We start from the raw sequence: 18,905 nt of genomic DNA on the forward strand, positions 1-18,905 counted from the left end.
TGCCCCAGGCACACACCTGGCCGGCGCTGTGTCTCTGGGGCTTTAGAGCAGGAAGGAAGGGCTGCCAGGTGTCTGGCCCTTCCATGTTTCCCTGGGGGAAGGATTAGGCCTTGGGCAGGAGTCTTGGCTTGTCTTACTGGATTAGCTGGTGTCATTCAGTCAGCTCTGCCTTGGTGTTAAGCTCTGGACTGACTCTGACCTCTGAGTGGCAGAGGAGAGGATGGCGTTTTAGAATCAGTCATGCAGACCGGGGCACCCAGCAGGTCTCGGATAAAAAGTGGTGGCAATTGATCACTTCCCTTTTTGGGAGAACTGTGTGGATTGACTCAGACCTCTTTCTTTTGATTTTATCTTGAGACTTTGCAGAAGCAAAAATGCCTTTAAAAAAAATTAAATGATGGGCTTTTGTAATGTTTGTGTCTCCCCAAGATTCACAAGTTGGAATCCTCACCCGCGAGGAGATAGTGCTAGGAGGGGGAGCTTTGGGCGGTGAGGAGGTCGTGAGGGTCTCATAAATGGGATTTGTGCCCTCAGAAAAGGGACTACAGAGAGCTCCCTCGCTCCTTCCATGGTGTGCGGACCCAGTGAGAAGCGCCGTCTATGAACCAGGAAGCCCTCACCAGGCAAACCTGTCAGGCCTTGACTATGGACTTCCCAGCCTGAGACTGAGACTGAGAGCTGTGAGAAATGAACTTGTGTCATTTGCCAGCCCCTGCCCAGCCTGTGGTGTGTTGTTAGAGCAGCCTGGGTGAACGAAGGCAGGTCGTGAATTTTCTGTCATGCTTTCTGGCTTCAGATACTTGCTAGGGAGATGTCACCATCTTACCCAGGTGGAAGTGTCTGGAATCAGACGTTCCGTTATGATTTGACCTTGTTCTTGCCCCACGCCTGTGCCGTTCGCACCTCCAGGTGTCTCGGCTGCCCGCGGCCCCTCCAGACGTTTCTGATTCGGGGTGTGGTGCTGGTCGCGGCCGTGCCGTCAGTGACCAGGAGTAGGAGCTCGCGCCCCTCGTGAAGCAGCAGCCTCACCCGGAAGCTGCCGAGAAGCATTTGACAGAAGGTGATCGCGCCTCGAGACTGAAACTTCCTGTTTACAGGGAATGGAGGTGCATAGTAGGGAATTTCATGATGGCCCTAGAAACAGATGCCTCTGGGGTAGGGGATATTCTGCAGGACAATGCAATGATCTTCTCGAAAAGTGAAGATCACAGATAAAAGGGGTGCGAGGCTGTCCCTGACTAAGACGGGGAAGGAGAGTCACTCAGCACAGTGTGTGGCCCGGATAGAAAAGACGTTTTCGGAACGATTGTGCTACCTGAACATAACCTGGACAACGATGCTCTGAAATCATTCTTGTCTGCTGATGATGGTACTGCGGCTGCAGAGGGGCCTTTATTCCTAGGGAACGTGTGCCTGAGGACTCGGTGAGGCAGCAGGAGCCTCTCACCTTCAAGTGGCTCCAGAGAAGAAACAAATCTGTCTCTCTGTCTGATCTACAGAGAGAGTGAGAAAGCAAATCTAACGAAATGTTAGCAGTTGTTGGAGCTCCACGTGGAGAAAACTTGACCACTCGTTGTACTGTTCTTCCACTTTTTAAATATGTTTGAACATTTTCATAATGAAAATGTGGGAAAGTAAAAATAAATCTGGAAATTAGAACGGAAGTGAGCCCAGCCAAGTGCTCTTGGGTTCAGCCGGGAAGAGCCAACGGTCCGTTGGTGTTCTCTCGACTCGTCGTGGGGATTTCCTCCTCCTGGGTTCACCACCTAGTTTTCCTTGTGGTAGTTATTTTATACATAGCTATGAGCATAGGTGATACTGAAAACACACGTTTAGTGTGGTTTGTCATTAAGAATTTGGAGAACTGGCTAAATAAACCACTTGTACAGAGTTGAGATGAGCACTACCTGCCTCAGCGTCTGTGGTAACAGCTTCATTTGGGTGCAGAGCTTGGCAGAGGTTTGAGTGACTCTGTCTCGATGGTCCTCTGTCAGAGGACAAGGTTAAGCATCACCACCGAGGGCCCTGTTGAGCCTCTGGGCTGGAAGTAACCTCCCCCTGGCTGGTGAGGCAGCCTCTGAGGGCCTTTCCTGACAAAGCCCTTCACTGAGCTGCAGTTTGGCCATCTCTGCCCTCACCTCCCCGACTGCAGGGCCTCGAGGTCTCACCACCTCCAGCCTGAGCACCCAGTGCCCAGGGGCAATTTCCCACCTTCCCTGGGGGCTCAGGATTCTGGCTCCCGGGGCAGTGCCCGCAGCTGGGCCCCTCCTCCTGGGCTGGGGATAAGGCTGGCCACGGCCTCCTGCTATGTCCCACTGGCCACTTCCCCGCAGCTGCAGCCCTCACTGGGTGGCCCCTCCTGCTTCTGTTGGATGAGGAGATGCAGGCCTTCACCGAGGCTTCCTGGCCTCGCCCCTGCTGGCCCCAAGGCTGTGCCGCTTCCCCCTTCCCAGCCCCTGGTCTCTGTACAGTGTCTGTCCAGGATGTCTGTCCATCTGTCCTTGACATTCTGTCCAGAAGCAGCCACTGTCATCTTAGTTTGTGAGGGGCGAGCAGAGCCCAGGTGCGGTCGATGTGGAGATGCTCATGCACTTCAGTGTGCAGGGAAGTGAGTTCCTTCATATCTACAGCCTCTGCACAGCCAGCTGGGAGCTCACCCCATTCACAGGTGGATGTGCCTTGTTTTTTGGCCCAATCACCTGCATTAACTCAGAAGAATCACAGTTCCCTGCTTTTCTGTCTTTTGTGACCGTCCACCTCCCTCCTCTGCCTGGGGCTGAATGGTGGGGTCTGTCATGGGTTCGTGGGACCCTCTGTTCTTGTGCGGCCACCAGGAACTGTTATCCGGGCTGATTCCACAGGAGGAGTTTGGGGTGAGCTCCTGAGCGAGAGTTGGGAAGACTGACGTCTGTGTAAACCTTGCTTGTTCATGGTTATTCCTCTCAGTCTTCTTAAATTGTGAAAAATTGAGGACCATTTTGAAATATGGATTTAGGTATGGATTGGTGAGGAGAGAACGTTGATCTAATTGGGTTTACGTTTTGTGTGATAATTTTACACTATCCTTGGGAAAAACTGAAGATGTTGACAGGGTCATGAGAATCGTTTCTTTCTTTCTTTCTTTCTTTTCTTTTTTTTTTTTTTTTTTTTTTTTTTTTTTTTTTTTGAGATGGAGTCTCACTCTTGTTGCCCAGGCTGGAGTGCAATGGTGCAATCTCGGCTAACTGCAAACTCTGCCTCCTGGGTTCAAACAATTCTCCTGCCTCAGTCCCCCAGTAGCTGAGATTATAGGCGCTCACCACCACGTCCAGCTAATTTTTTGTATTTTTGGCAGAGATGGGGTTTTGCTCTTAAGGGCATTGTTCATTAAGTATTAATTGGTGGCCTGCCGTTGAAGTAATGTTAGTGTAGTGCTGACATCATCAGCCATGGCAGAAACTTACTTGGCATCCCTGGAAAAGAGGGCAGGGAAGCATAGTGCCCTGACACCACCTCATTCTCCAGTGCTACTTCCAACTCTGAGCTGATGGTCATTATGAGTGGATCTGCCCTGGACAATTAGTTTAGTGCAGCTGCCTTGGACAGTCAGGTTAAAAGTAACAAACCGTCACAAAACTCAGCTAATAAAATGTGAGGAGAGACATGGGACACCAGGAAGGGGTGAGGCCTGTCTCCCTGTGTGCCATCTGTGTGGAGCCTCAGTACCTAGGGGACAGCGTTTACACAGAGCCCCAGGTTTTTATTAGCATTTCCCTGAATAAAATGTCACTTGTGAGCTGCGGACTGGGAGGCTTTTTCTGATTATTAGGTTTCGTAATGTGGGATCATCAGTAGGCAAGGTGGGCCTGAGGGCCATAGGATCTGGAGACTGTCCAGGGCTGCTTTCTGGGGATGACAGGCTTGTCCCTTCAGCAGTCAAGACACCAAAGAGAGTCTTTCTGAGAATAAAAGAGAGAAGCTTTTAAGGAAAAAGGCAGTTTCTCTCTCTGTTTGGGAGTTGAGTGCATTTTCCTACATTTACTCGGAGATGTTCCTTGGTTCCCACCATGTGCCATCGCCCCGCTATGGGGTAGGGTCACCCCACCGCGTACCTAACCCAGGAAAACTCCTCTGCAGTTATTTCAGAGGCTGTGTGCATTTCTCTTGCCTCAACGGGTAGAGTGAGTTTTTCTTCCTACTGTTTTTAGTCAGTTTTCTTAATCTAGCCTGTTACTGGGATAAGTTCCAGAGACGAGCAGTTTTAAAAACAATCTTTGTACGTTGCGTAGAGAGCAGTCCACCTGTAACCAGTTTGCAGTGGCCTTGGTTACGCGAGGGCCCCGTGGCTCAGGATGGGCCGAGGAAGGAGTGCGTGAGCAGTGGGCACTGGCCGGAGGCAGGGGAGGCGTGGCCACCTGTGGCTCGAACTCCCCCCATCCACTCTACCGCACCGCTGGGACGTGAACATTCTCGCCCTGGACGTTTTGTCTGAATGTTCAGTGCCCAGGCTCTTGGGTACACAGGCGGCCCCGGGTTTTATTTCAAAAGGGTGTCGCGAACAGTGAAGTAACCCACGTGCCTAAGCTTTGATTGACATGAAGGAATGTAGAGGCTGCTGAAATCCTGGTCATTTTAGAACAAAGTATTTTATTAACAGTTTTCTAAAAGAAAGAAATCATTAAAAAATTGATCCCTGTTGAGGTAGAAGGATCTCGTCCTCATGCTCCTCAGTTCCTTCCAGAATCAGCTTCCAGTTCAGCTGCAGAACAGGTTCTGGTGGTGGCTGGAGCAGCCCAGGCACGTGCCGTCGGGTCTAAGTTCACACTGGTGCCCGTGTGGTCTCCAGTTACGGTGCGGGCCGTGGGGTCTGAGTTCACACCATTGCCCATGTGGTCTCCAGTTACGGTGCTGGCCATGGAGTCTGAGTTCACACTGGTGCCTGCGTGGTCTTCAGTTACAGTGCTGGCCATTTGTGCCTTTCTGGGAAGTTAGAAGGAGGATCATTTCATCACGTCTCTGTCCTCCCACACCTGATCTATGCTGGGCCACCGTGAATTCTTCCTTTTAACTGTTTCTCTCATCACGGGCAACACTGGTGTTCTGTGGTCAATGTTTGCCATTTCTGAAAACGGATTCTGTGTTTCTTTATATAATCACCTGGTCTCTTTTACGAATTTCGCTTTTCTTTAAGAAAATCATCGTGCTTTTATCTCTTCAATCTCAACTCTGTTCCCTGACACAGGCTCTTACCAGCTCGAAAATTAAAAGTAATCTTTGATTATACTTAATACTTTCTAAAGTTTTCAAAAGTTTATCAGCATGTGGGTTACTGAACATTGACTGTTTATTTAATGGAAAATTAGATTCTAAGTAGAGTATTAGAGTGAAAATGATCTTTTGATTTTATTAAAATATTCAGGTAAAAATATTAAAATGCCTTCGCCAAACTTCATGCCTGTGTAGCGTGAAAACATTAAGCTGCTCTCTGCTCCCGGGAATGCATGAGTAGAGTATGTGTTTGAAAGCGTCATTCCAGTCTTAAGTTTTAGGTATTCTTAAAGGGGTTGGCTGGAGAAGTGACATTTAGCATTGAGTGAACGTTTGACAAAGATTTGTCTCGATATAAAAATAGTTAAAAACAATCTTTAGTGTTTCCTGTCAGGGTTCACCCATTAAAGAATGGTCTTGTAAAAAACTCATCGAGAGTGTCGGCGCCCAGAGGTGCTACCTTGCCCACAGTTGTGTCATCTGCTGTCACCAGGCGACACGCCCAGCGTTTAGCTGCACGTCAGATGTGGCCACGGGGCCACAGGACATCCCTGCGGACGGATGTTCTTATGCAGATTAATGAGGATGGAGACCGCTGCAGAACTGTAAGCCCCCCAGGGGCTGACGGAAGCCTGGGAATACCCGAGACACCAGAGTCGCTGCTGCCCTGGGTGGAAGGAAACCTGCCCTGGAAGATGGGAAATGCAATAAGGAGAAAGTACCAGGGTACATGATGCTGTGAAAACGGAGATGTTTTAATTAAATTAACAATTAAAATCATTTTAATTATGTGAATTATTTGAATTCATGTTAGTTCTTTTTAGGAAATTAATACTTAAAGCAAGTTTGTTTTCTGAATTGTTTGATTTAATTGAGTCAGCACAAGAGTTAGCATTGATATCTGACCCTCTTCCAGGGTTGGGGCAGAGGAGATGGGGGCAGAGGAGACAGGCCTCCCACCCGCTTTCCCCTGGAGCTCAGCCAGAATTTCCCATTGAGGAGCCCTCAGCTCCCTGAGAGCCAGGAGCTCTTGCGGAGAAGCCGCTGTCGGCATGCCACCCGCTTTGATGGCCCTGCTCTGCCATCCCTGCGCTCCAAGGGCCGGACCCTGCCGCTGCCTGTGCCAGACGGGTCTCAGGGAGGTGCCAGCCAGGGGTTATGCATGGCGGGGCCTGGGCATCGCTGTCCAGATTCCGTGGCTGCCGGTTTCATTCTCTCGCTGTTTGTCCCCCTAGCAAGACTCATGAGGTTCCTTGAGGACAAGACCCCCTCCTGCCACCTGGTCTGTTTCCTGAACGTTCTCTGCACGAGTACAGCCCCGGGATGCAGCCCTCGGGAATCAGGGTGTCGGCCATAGTAGGGCGGGTCGCTCTGCTGGGCACCATGATGGATGTTAACCGCTGTGCTTCACTTCGGGGACGTGTTTAAGTACAAAAGTAATTTTAAAATTTCACCATTATTTCAAGACAGCTAAGAGCCTATTAGCACAGAATCCCTGGTCTGAATGAAATCAAACGGTTCTTATTAATTATTCATGATGCCACGAATATGTAGCCTTATTTTTTATAATTGCCAGTCTGTATAATTAACCTTTCATTTGGTTAAAGTACTTAACACTAAGTAGAGCTGTACTTTCAACTGTTTATAAAGCATATGGAAGAATGTTTAAATGTTTAATTAGAACCACTTTTTTTAGTTTCATAGAGAATTTTTTTTCTTGTCAACGAGGGTCTTTAATTATTTAAACCAAAAGAGAAAAACAGGCCAGAAAAGAAAAACAACTAGTAAAGCTCGGAACTGCGAAGGTGGCATCATTCCGTTAGTCTCGGATTTTGCTTCCTGGGTTTGTGACGTGGTCAGAGTCCTTGTCTTTGATTTCCTAACACAAGTTGTTAAAGTTGGAAGTGAGTGTGAAATTGAGTTAGTCTAGCTTTATTCTTTCACGGATGAGAAGTGAATTATCTTCAGCAAGGTGGGTGCAGGCGTGGTCCCCGGGGGTCACTGTGGTGAACAGGCCGCCCTTGTGGGGAGCCAAGTTCGTCATCACTGGGACAGAGCCCAGGACACTTCCCCAGCTGGCCAGCCTCTTCCTAGAACCTCACACATTGCAAAGGATGGAGTCCAGATCTATACCGTGAAGAAACGAGGGTGGTTACAGAAAGCACCACGATCTCAGCTGAGTGGCTCTGAGCACCCCAACGTTGGGGCACCTCAGCATCCTGTGTGGCTCAGGCTGTGCCCAGCAGGGAGGCCGGCCCGATCGAGCTGCGGTCTCCACCCTGAGAGTGAGGGCTCCTTCCCCCAGCGCGAGTTAAAGCATCATGTGTCCACCTGTGCAGTGGCTGGTCCCAGTGGCCCTGGAGGGCTGAAACCCTGGGTCCCGCCACTGGTCCGGGGCATCCGTTTCCCCTTCCTGCAGTTCCTGTGTCTGTGTGTCCAGGGGGCTCCGATCCCTGTCTTAGGACCATGGCTGAGGGGTCAAGTTCACCCGCTTTGGAGCTGGCCTGGATCTTGGTTCTGTGGATCCTCGCTGTGTGGCTCTGGAGCAGTTCTGTCCTCAGGAGATGGATCCTCACAGCCGCCTCTTGGGGCCATGAGGAGAATTAATAGGACAACCCCCGGGTAGCTGCTCAAAGCCCTGTGCGGGGCCAGCCCTGTGTCTCCACCAGTTCCTTTGCTCTGTGCTCCCCCCCACTGTCACATCGCCAGCCTTTATTTCCTTTTCCTTAGACCCAGACAGCGAATGCTCCGCTGGTCTTGGCAGCCCCTTCTCTAGTCTATCCTCAAATCACTTCCTGACGGACAGCCATGACTAGCCATCGGCGTGACCAAAACCCCACAAAATAGAACCCAACTTTCCTATTAAGCTGTACAGAGCTGTCCCAGCCCACTTCCCACAGGCTGGCCTCATTCACCATGGGATCCGTGGTTCTCACCTGGGGCTGGGGGTGCCCCTGGCATCTGGTGGGGAGTGTCAGGGATGTCCCTCCAGGCCCAGTACAGTCCCCCAGCCAGTGGCCGGCAGACAGCAGCACCCAACCTGATGTCCCTGTGGCTTCTGGTTCCCCGAGGCTGGCTGTGCTTTGCTGCCTCTACATGCTCTCAGACGTGTGCCCTCTCTCCACCTTCACTGGTTAGCAGTGTTCCATCCATTAGAGCTCAAAGCACTGCCTCCCGGCATTGCAGCCCCTTCTCCTGGCCTGCCGTCTGCCTGTGCCCCACGGTCTGTACCGTGTCCTCACGGACCGATCAGAGCGAGGCTTCCAGGGATGGAAAGGTTCCTGCTTGTGTCTGCTTGTGTCTCTGTCCCGCCTTCTCTGGACCTGGCACCGTGGCCTTTGCCGACAGAGGTCTTGGGTTGATTGTCAGCGAAGCAGACAATCTATATGGCTCTAAATGGCTGTGAACATGCTTGATTGGGTTATTTTAAAAATAGTTGTATATGTAAACATTTGAGTGTGACACAGGTGGATTTTTGGGCTAATGGTCTTGTTCTTCAGGGAGTAACCACAGGCCCATCCACAAGGACCATTTCCAGCTGATTTATGGAACGCTGTTCTACCTGGTTAATTTTCAACGTTATCTCAGCCTGAGAGGTAGGTCAGCATGTGACGAAGTTCACCGGTTTGAATCCTAATCTGCTCCTTAGGAGCTGCACCTTCCATGCCTTCGTTTCTTCCTTGGTTAGGTAGGGAAGGTATGAGCTACCTCAGAGTTGTGAGTGAGGCCTGCATCGAGTGACCGCATTAAAGTGACAAGGACTGCACCCGGAGTGTTGATATTTAAAGACCTTTAAACATCGCGATGCCGCATTTTGGTACCCAGGTAAAACAGCAAAGTTCTTTCAGATGCAGACACAGACCCTAGGTGAGGTGGGGGGCTGATGGCAGGAGGTGGACCACCGACCCTGTAACGAGGGCGTGGTCTGTTCGAGGCTGAACGAAGTGCACATCATTGCATGTACCACGGAAGTCCCTCTCGTGAAGTCCTGGAAGGGTCCATGTGGCTGAGCCGTGTGGTCTGTCCATGACGTCCGGCAGAAGCAGAGCTTTCGGGTGCAGCCTTGCTCTTGTGCGCACAGCCCTCAACGGTCTCAAAAGTCTGAGGCTTAAAGCAGGCTTGGGGTTTCCTTACACCTCCTGGACATCTAATTTGCCTGGCAAACATGTTTTTCTTGGGTGTAAAGGTGAAGGAGTGGGTGATTCTGGTGAAAGTGTACTAATTACTGTACTTCTGGGTCAGTGGCGCTTGGTTGAAGACACTATCTGCCCTGGATGGACATCTCTGGGGTGGTGAGAACCGGTGGCTGGATGTCGCAGGGTTGCCAAGAAGATGCCAATTTTTTCCTTTTTCCTGAGTAACAACACCCTACTTTGTTTAGGGAAGCAGCACACCCAGCTGAAAATCCAATTCTCTTGTACGGCGGAGCGGCTGGTGACACAGGTCCAGATGCTGGGATGCTGATGGGGGGTCCTGGAGTGGGAGGTGTCAGGAGGCTTTCCTGACCCACAGCAGCCCTGGGCCCTTGTCCGGCCTTCTTGCCCGGGGCATGACACCTGGAGGGAAAGCAGCTTCGGGGGCCCGAGGGCCAGAAGGCAGAGTCCTGGCGTGTGAGGCAGGCCTGGGCCAGGCTCCTCGGAGGATGTCACAGACCTGCTGCCCATGCAGGGACCACCCACCTCTGAGCCCCACGCAGATTTTCCTCCATAGCCGAGTGAAATCCTGGTACAGCCAGTGAGGCAGTCAGAGGCACCTTTTGTGGAAGGAGGACAAAGCTGGAGAGAAAGAGGTTTTCCTAAAGGCACAAGGCGCTGATTCTGCGTTAGGGATAATTCCTAGGAGTGTGGTTGCTGGTGGGTGGAAAACTAGCCAGAGAATAAGTGGGAGTGGCACTTGCTGGTATTTAACTGATTCGTTCACGAATGGTCCGAACAGTTCCAGTGAAAAGAACATTTCGGACACAGAAGTTTTCATCCTGCCTGACAATGAGCATGACCGTGGGCTGTTCCATCCTTCCTGGGCGACAGTGAGAGGGTCTCAGGCCCTTCCGGCCCTGTGCTGTGCCCCATCCCAGGGTGTGTGCCCCATCCCGAATAGGCTGGAATGCCTCTGGGTGCAGCTGAGCCTCTTGAAAAGGGAAGAGACATGTGATGTGCTCTGGCTGAACAGGAAAACGAGGGAGGACAGGGAGAGGGGCCTGGAGGTGAGGAGGATGGTGAGCAACACTGGGGACAGAGGAAGTAGGGTAACACCAGGGACAGGGGGACGGAGGGTAAGGCCGGGGACAGGGGCATGGAGGGTAACGCCGGGGACAGGGGATGGAGGGTAACACCACTTCTCCAGGTGCCTTTGGGGGATGCTGCCGCCTCTCGCACCCCAGAGTGAAGTCAACAGGATTCTGTCCCGAGGAGCCCCAGAGCCTGGCAGCTGGGATTGTCGCAGTATGAACCACTGTTCACTAGCTCTGCACCCTGGGACAGGCTCCCTGGTGTTTCCACCCTGGTTTCCCATCTGGACAGTGGGACCCTGAGTGTCCCCGTCCCAGCTGCGCCCAGAGCCCTGGACTCCAGCGTGTCGTCGGCACTCATTAGCGTTTCTTTTGTTGTGGTCCGTGGACGAAGTGGCTCTCTCTTTGTGTGTTCACAGCCCTCCTGCTCACTTTACCTTCTGGGAACACTTTTTACATAGCTTCGTATGTGGGGAGGACTCGAGTGATTAATGGAATGTTTCATCAGGTGCAGTTCTTCTGTTTCCCAGTTTTGACACAACATTTGGTGAAATTTCCAGGGACTCCTGTGGTCAGCCTCACGGTTTCACTCTGTCACTTTCTAATGCAGTAGTCTTTGGGAGTCTTTTCAATTAAGCGCCATCATTTAAAAATAAGTTTTATAATATGCAGTTTCAGGTTAATTCTTTACCTTTGTGTCTCAGGCAGTACTACCTACCTGTGAGTAGTCACAAAGGTTCACGCAGTTTTCTCTAGCTGTCCCTAGCTCGTAGCTCAGCAGGTCCCTTCAGATGAGTCAGCCAGCTGTGTACCTGCATGTTCAGGATACTTGTCAGGGGCCTTCCTCAGAGCAAGACCGACGCTCACCTCATCCTTGGGACTTTGGAGCCCGCCCTGGAGAGACTCCAGCCACGTCCAAAGGGGCCGTCCGGGTCCCACAGGCTGGTGGGAGTGACTTCTGAGCCACTCCAGACCACACTTTGTGTTCCTACACCCCACAAAGCCACTTAAAGTGCCATGTTCTGGTGCTGTGTGCCTCACCAGTGTGCCACACAAGCCTGCACGGGGATCTGAGCGGGCGCTGCCTTCCTCAGGCTATGCTGGAGTTTTGGGGCAACTGGAGCACTCGTGGCTGTCATTCTCGCCACTGTCTGGGCTTCCCTAGAGGGTCTCACCTGCAGCCTGAGGACCACATCGGCAGCCACTGAGGAGCCACCAGGTGCAGCGTTGGTCCCACTCAGTCCTTCTCGACTTTGGTGAGAGAGTAGACAGCAAAACTTCAGCTGGGAGCCCCAGGCCTTCTCTGCTTGGGGCCCTGGGACTGACATAGCACAGATCCTGCCATCCACGTGCTGGGGGCCCCGCCGTGCGGCTCCCTCCTCTGGTCAGGGGCTGCACCCTTGGGCTGTGCAGCTCCTGGTTCTCACACTCAGGGGCCCAGGGAGAGTGGTGGATGAAGAGAGAAGGAGAAGGGTGGCAGTTTGAGCCCAATTGTGTTGGCTTCATCTTCCGCCTCTTGTCCCTAAGTACATTGGCAAAGTTTTCCAGGTGAAAACTCAGAAGGGATTTTTAATGACTGGAATCTGTGAATTCCATGGAAGCCAAGTCTGTCCACCTCTTTCACCCACCTCATTTCTCCCCGTTGGGGCTGATTTTGGCAGCGTTCATAGGGGCAGGGACGGAAGGTGTGGGGGCCAGCCGTCGGCCCTGTGTCCCTCCCTTCCTCCCCTCAGCGCCACAGCATTTCGGTGTCATCCCCTTCCGTGCACGCGTCCTCATGAAAACCAAGTGCGGCTGGAGGGAGATGCCTGCGCCCACTCCCATGACCTTCCCGGCCGGCCTGGCTGCAGTGGCCTCTCGGCAGGCATCTTTCTGGTGCTGCCTCCGTGCCCCTCCCATCACCTGATGCTCGTGTTCCTGAATCTTCACGCGTGTGCTCTGTGCAGCCACCTCACGGGCTCCCTGGGAAGGAAGACAGTGTCTCACGCCGGTCAGAATGCTCTTCTCTGTCCACTGAATAGTCCAACACAGAATCATTCCTCTGTGATTATTTGTGCTTTGTTATGTAGAACTGGAATAAAGAAAAAGTGAATTTAGACATTACAGCCATCAGGTTGAAGCTTAGTAATTGCATTAGGGAATTAAATGGAAGCATTTGAGCTTCTCGAGTTCTAATTCCACATCTTCGTATCCCCATCACACCCCATACCCAGTGTCTAACAGAGCTCTTGGTCTAGGAGTTTCTTGATAAATGCTTACTGAATTGAACTGGACTGAGCTTAACATTCCCACCCAGAGTTAGAAGCCAGTCCCTGAATAAATTGCATTTAGAATATGAGTTTGATGTTACTGTGGTAAGGGGTATCCTACACGTCATAATTCCTAGTCAATATCGGGTATTTAGTCAAATAGACTCAAGTATAGAGAAGCATAGGCCCATCTGGCAAAAGGGCAAGGCACGCTGCTTTAGGTCCAGGTCCCCAATATCAACTATGAAAATAAAACGTCAACTCCAATGACAGCCCTGTCCTCAGCTGGTCACTGTTTATGCTAACAATTATAAACAGCTTGAACTTGCTGTCCTGAGAGGCAACACACCCTCCATTCTCTCTGCAGTGTAGCTGCCTTGGTGGATGGAACATGCCCCTCCTCCTTCCCTCTCCCTATTCCTCCCTCCCCCCTCCTCTCTCCCTCCCTCTCCCCTCCTCTCTCCCTCCTTCCCCTCTCCTTCTTCCTATCTTCTCTCACCTTTCTCCCCCCACCTTCTCTCCTGGACAAGGGGCAGAAGAGAGGAGATCTCCGGAATCTTCTGCTTCATCCAAGCAGCTTGGGGGCAGCATCAACAGCTGCAATTTGGCTGCCCCAGCAGGTGCCTCAGGGCAGCCTTTCTAATGGGAATCCTGGAATCATGTCTTTCCTTAATGTGTCCTAAAGGCTGGAGGACATGAAGTGAAACAATGCTCCATGCTCAGTCCTGTGATTTTGTGTAATTATTGGACTTACTTTGAAATTTAACTAAATGATACCCAAGGTAGAGCATGAAAAAAAAGAAAAAACAGGCTATGGTGTTTGAAAAACAAACAAAACCATTTGGTTTGTTGGTTTGTTCTTAGACCTTCACAGGCTCCTAGGTCACACGTTTCAGTTTCTTAGCAAGTGGCATTCTCTGCAGAAGCTGTGTCAGTCTCTGTTTGATGATGTCAGCCACAGCAGAAAGAAGCACTCCGTAGGCCCCGTGCTCAGCACCTTGGCGTGAGCTCCTGCCATCTTCTGTTCATGCTCATCACAGCTCTGTGCAGTGGGCATCCTCCTGATCCCTGTGGGAGGATGGAGGATGGAGGCGGAAGGGTGAGTGATGGCAGGATCACATGAGGGGTCTCTCCCGAGGTAGGGAGGGGAACTGGCCCAGGACCTTAGTGCCCATCGCATCCTTCTTCCTCCTCCTCTGCCTCTCTGTGACTGTTTGACTCAGGCTGCAGGGACAGACATGAGTATGTGCAGAGCCTGTGTGCACCCCTGGGAATGTGTGCTCATATTGGCAGGGAGGGATGTGAGTGTGTACAGAGCGTGTGTGCACACCTTGGCGGTGTATGCCGGCGTTGGCAGGGACAGATGTGAGCGCGTATGGAATGTGTGTGCACACCTTGGGGATGTGTGCTGGCATTGGCAGGGACAGATGTGTACAGAGCGTGTGTGCACACCTCGGGGTGTATGTTGTCGTTGGCATGGACAGACGTGAGCGTGTACAGAGCGTGTGTGCACACCTGGGGGTGTGTGCTGGTGTTGATAGGGACAGATGTGTACAGAGCGTGTGTGCACACCTGGGGGTGTGTGCTTATGATGTTTTGTAACCGGCAAATACGTGGCCTGTTGCATCGGGCGGCCCTGCGCCCATGCTGAGCCCGTCAGTGGCCCTCGGGTTGGGGTCTCCATCTGCCCAGACAGCACTCGAGTGGCTTGAGGTTTCAGATTCTTCCTCTACGGATACTTGGGCTTCCTCAGGACCAAACATCAGAACCAGCCAACTGCAAACTACAAGAACGTTCAAATGCATCTTCAGTAGGAAAAACAAAAGCAATTGGAAAAATTTTCCAACGTGACCCCGTGGTTAAGCCGTTAGATACTCCAGCCAACAGATTGAGTCACTTTAAAATTCACACCAATTAAAATGGTTGTGAGAGTTGCAGAGCTTTACCGCTAAACCTTGAAATAATTGAAGCATTCTGCTCCACTTGCTTACAAACTAGAGTTGGGGATACCTTTCAGTCCAAAGTAGCAACCTTCTAAATCCAGTTTAGATGCGAGGCTCCCACTGACACAGGAAGAGACAGTGGCCCTTGATTATTCTCCTGTGTTCAGATACTGTGTCATTTCTTTTTTTTTTTTTTTTTTTTTTTTTTGTATCCTGATCATCACTTCTGCTTTTCCAATTCAAACTAAAGGAAGGGAGTTTAGTTCTGTTTTGGAGAAGCTGTGGTTAGTAGTTTCTTTTCATGGTTTGCTTAATCTCTTAAGTCTGGTGCTTACATTACCCAAATAGACTTTTCTTTAGTACGACACTGCCATAACCCAGGGCTTCTCCCTCCATATCTGCTCCCCAGGGGGCTCCCTAGGAATGGGCGCTGGAGATCCAGCCCCCCTCCATGTGCCATTTTCTTTGAGTCCAAGGTAGCTTTGGCTCAGAGAAGAAAAGAGGCCTCCGGGTTAGGTGCCTCTGACTGCTTGCTTGTGAAATGTTTAATGATAAGGCGACTTCCAAACTAATTTACACATTGATAGTTGTAGCTTGAAGTATCACCGCAGTCATAAGAACAAGAAACACTCCCATAAAGTAGATAAGCAGAAAAAAGCCATAGAAGTTTAATAAAGCGCAAATAAAATGGTGTTGTAAGAATGTACAGTGGGAAATGCTCTCAGTCCAGCCAGATCCAGCTGTGGCGTCAGTCCAGCTGTGGTGTCCTCCTGTAAAAACATTCAGCCACATGTGGCCCTGATCGCAATCACTACTCTGAATTGTGATCCAGAATGTTGTTGGGGGCCGATGCTGGGACTGTTCCAGCAGTTCAATCTGATTGGGCGTCACGGTGGTGATGTGCTTAGCGCGGCCAGCTGGGCTGAGTGGTGGCCACCCGTGCACTCGCCACGTGCAGCCGTTATTCTGGTGATGGGGTTGCATGCGCCCCGGCTTGTCCACCTGGGCTATTAAAGTACTGGGAACCCAACCGCGGGCGGTGCCTCCCGATATGGGAGCTGTCTTTTTTATCCAGGGCCCTGTGGCGCTGCAGAACCCTGCTGCCAGTCTGAGCTCACAAGGAGGTACCGGAGGGCTCTGCTGGGGCATGGAGGTCCCTGAGCAGGTGGTCACTTATTGCTTGTGGAGTGGTCCATGGCCTGTGAGTTTATTCTCGGGGTTTGTGTGGGCGAGGTTAACCAGTTCACAGCTGGGCACTTACCCCTTACACAGGTGACACTAGTTAAAGTGGAATCTATATTAGCTCACACGGGAGTGTGTGAGGAGCTGGGAGGGTGGGGAGGCTTGGCCTTAGCACTAGATTCTCGGGCTCCTGACATTTCTGCGTCTTCCAGTTGAGGGGCCGTCAGAGCCGCTGTGGGTCCTGAAGACAGTGGGTGCCATATGGACCAGGGGATGCAGAAGCCTCTAGAGGCTGCGGGAGGCAAGGAGACGGTCGCTTCCCCAGAGCCAGCCCTGCCGCCACTTCGACGTTAGATGGTGGGACCTGTTTTGGACTCCAGCTTCCAGAAATGTGAGAAAATAAGTCAGAGTTTAGGGCGCTAAATTTGGGGTGATTTAGTGGAGAAATAGAAAACTAGCCCACAAATGTGCACGCATTGAAATGTGCTCTGTCCAGGTGTTCACAGTGGTGTGAGGGAGATGGCATCAGGGTTCTGGGAACTGTGCAGTTTTACTGAAGGAAGGGGGCTCGCCACGCCTTTCCTCATATAACTGAAGGTATGTATGCCTGCCACACTGCCCAGGAGACAGGGACTAGAATTCTGACTTTATTTCTTATGGGAACCAAGCCACAGTCAGAACACGGTGAGGGCCGAGACGAGCTTCCTACAGCCTGAACTGGGAAGAGGAATCGCAAGTAGTTTGTGTTTTACTACACAGACCTGTCCTTTTCCGGTTTTGTTAAGTTTTGGAAAAAGGGAGAAGCCAGGCACACCTCGGCGAGTGACAATGTTTCTGGAGGTGGTGCGGCTTCAGCCTGAAAATGGCCGTGTGGTTGGGAGGCTCAGAAACTGCCCTCCAAGGGCACTCATCTATTCCTTATTGCAGTAATACCTCGTTTACAGAAATCCACAGAAATTACAGTGCGGGAGGCTTCTGGTCTGGATGGGTTTGTGTGGACCGAGGTCACGGGGTGTTTTCCCAAGTGCTAATCCTGATCTGGCAGAGGCTCTGTTCCCAAATAATTATTCCACAGTTTCAGAGCCTATATCTGAGTGATAGTCTTTTAACTTTGTTGCATAAAAGGAAACAAAGTATGTCTTGAGGGTCTAAAAATCCATGTGGTAATCATGGCTGTAAACTCATACCTGGGGCTTTGGGATGGAGTGAAAACCACCGTCACCTAGCGTGGACGCTGCGTGGTATTTTTAGCATGGTGGCCTGCTCGTGCCTTGAACTCTATCTGCAGTGTGAGCAACAGCTGTGCATTTGAGAAATGTGGACAGGTCAGCTTGCTCCTCCAGGGGCCTGCAGGCATCCGGGTGAGGGGCCTGGGATGAGGCCACATCAGTGGGAAGGAGCTTGGTTGTGTCAGCAGATATGTCTGTCTCTATAGGCCCGCAAGCCAGCCAGAACCCAGTTTTCCTTAGGTCATCTAATGCCAGAAAAAACCTGTTTCTTAGAGATTCTCATAATTTATATTAATGAACCATTTGACCGTACATAAAATGTTATAAATGCATGAGGCTTTACAACTTGGCAGATGTGTAACTCACATGTCGTTGTACCAAACTGTTGAAGATATTTGTTTCACTTGAAGGTTGTTAGCATTTTATGTGCAAAGCAAATGCCAGTAGCATTTTGAAGGAGTATTTTGGAATTTTAAACACAGTGGGATAGTGCTGGGTCTCTGGGATACTGGTGAGGTGGACGTGACCTCAAGCTCTTGTAGCTTGCAAGCAGGATTGCTAAATTGTCACAACTGCAGTGCTGGAAAGTCAAAGTGGATTTCTGTAAATGAGGTATTAGTGCAATAAGGAACAGGTGAGTGCCCGTGGAGGGCAGTTTCTGAGCCTCCCAGACACCCCAGGAGGAAGCGGGGGACGGGGGCAGTTACCCACCAGAACCTGGACGGTGAAGCTGGGTTTGCTGGTGGCCCTGCTTGGCAGGTCATTACATGCAATAAGAAACAGGTGAGTGCCCTTGAGAGCGGTTTTTCGGCCCCCTTCAGAACCGCAAGTGGAAGACGCTCCAAGGTGGGGGGTGGGGGTTCGGTTAATCCACAGGAGCCTGGATGGTGGAGCTGGGTTTGCTGGTGGTCCTGCGTGGCAGGTCATTACATGCAATAAGGAACAGGTGACTGCCCTTGAGGGCGGTTTCTCGGCCTGCTTCGGAACTGCAAGTGGAAGACGCCCCAAAGTGAGGGGGGGCTGGTGGTCGGTTATCCAGTGGGGCCGGATTTGCTGGTGGCCGCTGCGTGGCAGGTCACGGCGTGGAGCGATGGGAGGGGAGTGGAGTGGGTATAGAGGATGCACCCTCCACAGCTACTGCTGGGAGTTGGCTCTGGTAGCAGAAGGGGCATAGATAGAGGGATTCCCATCAGGGGCAACACGACTGGGGTCCCACGTGTGGTGGATGCCGAGGTGTGGCTATATGTACTCTCAGTCTGCACAGCCGTCCTGGTGAGTGGGTTCAGTTACCTTCCCATCTCACATTTGAGAAATCTCGGGGGCTCACATCACAGCTAGCTGGGTTGGAACTAATGTCTCAGGCAGGACGTTGGCCCCAGAGCCCAGATCTTACCCGCCCCCGCTCTTTTCAGTCCACCAAGCTTGTAGAGAGGGTTGTGTGGTGGTGGGTGGCGGCTGAGAAACCAACACAGTAGAAGGCGGGGAGGAACTAAACCAGGCAGGAGACACAGGCAGTGCTTGGGAGGTCTGCACGGGGTGTGGGTGTGGGAGACACCTCTGGGCCAGTGAACCCCGTTCTGTGCTCCTGGCTTGCCCAACCTTGGCCCTCAGCCACATGCTGCGTGCTTTAGGTGAAATCTCAGTCGCTCGTGTGGTGCGGGCATCTTTTCTCCCTGGCTTTGCCTCTCTTTAAATCACGGAGTCTCAGTGGGGATGGCGGGGCGGATGGTGGTCCATGGAATTTGCCCTCCACCTCCCCATCCTTGTCCTGTCCTGTCTGGCCTGTTACCTGAATCTGTGTCTCTTCAGAGCCTGCAAATGAGTGGAG

The 18,905-nt window shown here is 51.5% G+C and overlaps 1 long non-coding RNA gene across 1 annotated transcript in view; it reads left to right on the forward strand.

Moving 5' to 3' along the window:
- The window catches only part of LOC144332723 (uncharacterized), a 43,850-nt gene extending 37,811 nt beyond the window's left edge, over positions 1–6,039 (forward strand). The window contains exon 2 of the long non-coding RNA XR_013400752.1: positions 5,642–6,039. This is a non-coding gene — a long non-coding RNA (uncharacterized LOC144332723). The remainder of the gene's footprint in view (positions 1–5,641) is intronic.
- The last annotated feature ends 12,866 nt before the right edge of the window (positions 6,040–18,905 follow it).

The sequence above is a fragment of the Macaca mulatta genome, chromosome 11 (assembly GCF_049350105.2).
Source record: "Macaca mulatta isolate MMU2019108-1 chromosome 11, T2T-MMU8v2.0, whole genome shotgun sequence".
In the NCBI taxonomy this organism is placed as follows: Eukaryota; Metazoa; Chordata; class Mammalia; order Primates; family Cercopithecidae; genus Macaca; species Macaca mulatta.